Source organism: Meleagris gallopavo, chromosome 25 (genome assembly GCF_000146605.3).
Source record: "Meleagris gallopavo isolate NT-WF06-2002-E0010 breed Aviagen turkey brand Nicholas breeding stock chromosome 25, Turkey_5.1, whole genome shotgun sequence".
Classification (NCBI taxonomy): Eukaryota; Metazoa; Chordata; class Aves; order Galliformes; family Phasianidae; genus Meleagris; species Meleagris gallopavo.
This window is the reverse complement of record NC_015035.2, coordinates 1771908-1773764: the sequence shown is the minus strand read 5'-3', so window position 1 is coordinate 1773764 and position 1857 is coordinate 1771908.

The following is a 1857-nucleotide window of genomic DNA, read 5'->3' as shown; positions in this document are numbered from 1 at the left end:
TTTTTTACTCCTTGTTTTTCTTCCTTCCCATCAGTGCTGTTTGGCCATTTTTAATTACACACTTGGTGATTGTTAGAGAAGAATCCTTTTTTTTTCTTTTATCTTTTTACCTCCTCCCCTCCCCCCCAACCTGAGAAATACTTGCTAGCATTTTCATTCGTTTGGTTGTTTGGTTTTTTTTTCCCCTTTGTTTTTCGTTTGTTTGTTTGGTTCCGTGTTTAGTAACTTTGCTCAGAGCAGAGATTTCCTTACACAGATCATGAGTAAGGAATTTCCTTTATGAAGAGTGAGGGCGAAGGGTGGCATTTACCACCCCCTGTTTTAACACTGCTTAAAGCAATCAGGTTGGTTATCAATTTTCCCACTTCCTGCAGGTTTTATATGCTTTCACCTTAAAACTTCTGATAGGCCATGCAGCTCTCAAACAATGAGAACTTGAATTTCCAGTCCAGCTTTCCAAAAAAAAAAAAAAAGAAAATCACCACCCAAACTACCACCAAAGAACTCCCGTCCAGCTCTCCATTTAACTTGTTGAGGTGTTCATTTGCCACCAGCTTCGTGTTTTAATGCTGCCTGTAGTTTTTAGAGTGGATTTGTCTGTAGGAAAGGCAGAGCCGTGCTGCCTCACTGAGAGACATTGCTTCTTGTGCTTGAAATTTGCTCCTTGGTGCCTCTGAAGTTCAGCTGACTGCTTAAAGCCTCGTAATCTAAACTATTTTGCTGCTAATGATAACACAGAGCGCCTTATTTACATGCTGTATTTTGGTCTGGGGGAAAGGAAAGCTGTCTGCTTGGAGTGCTTTGTGGCAGCGCTCTCCCCGAATCTCCTGACTCTTCTGCCTTTGTTTGTAAATGTGTAACTCTTCGCAGGGAGCTGTTTACATAGGAAAGGTTTATTGCATGTGTTTAGGAAGAGTTTGGGAGTTAGCGGGGTCCTAGCAGCCACTGACTGCTTGCAGCAGAGCCTTGCAGCTGCTGGTAGCTAATGAATGTGTTGTGTAGGTGACTTAACATATTTCTGATGCTCTGTGTGCTTTGAATGACAGCATTCAGCTGTCTGCTACATTTAACGCGGCATTTCTATAAAAACACATCTTGGAACTAAACTTGAACTACCCACAGTGCTCCTTTCCCCCTTTGCTCCCTTTCAAAATGTCTCCTTTGCCAAGTTTTCTCGCTTGTTTAGCGCTGCCTCGTCTGTGTTAGATGAAAGAGGAAGATTCTGGGAGGGGAGCTGCTGGTGCAGAAATTCAGAGTGACTTTACCAGGTCTTGCCTGAGATTTGCCTATAGCCCCAAAAGGTGTGCATTGCTCTGGCACCGATGAGCTGCATACAGCTGAAACTTGGGAGTTAGCAGGACAGTTAGCAGCACAGTGTTTGTGACAGCGTTAACCAGAAATCCAGTGTTTTCAGCTTGCATTGGGAGCTTTGATGTTTTGTGTGAGTGCGCAACACTTGTGTTGCCTTGTGATCTAGGAGGTGTAAACAAGCACGGCAGACACTGATGGTGGAGTCTGGGTTGCTCTGTGTTCTTCGGGGATTTCTTTCTGGTGGTTTTCCGTGGCAGCACTTGGGTTGTTTTGTCTGTTGCATAAATGGGCATTCTGCTTTCAGTGTAAGTGCTGCCCTGTGTGAGTCTCGCACGCTGATACAACACTCAGCAGCACAGAACGTGGGATTTGGGACCAAGTGTGCATTTCTGTGTGTTAGTGTTTTAGTTGCAAAATTAATAGAGCAAATGACCGTTATGAGGAGTTGGCCTTGGCATCATAACGTTTCCCACATCAGAGGGGTGTGTTACTGAACGCGCAGAGCTGAAGCTTGAAGGATTTAACCTTCCCTTTTCCTCTCCCTTT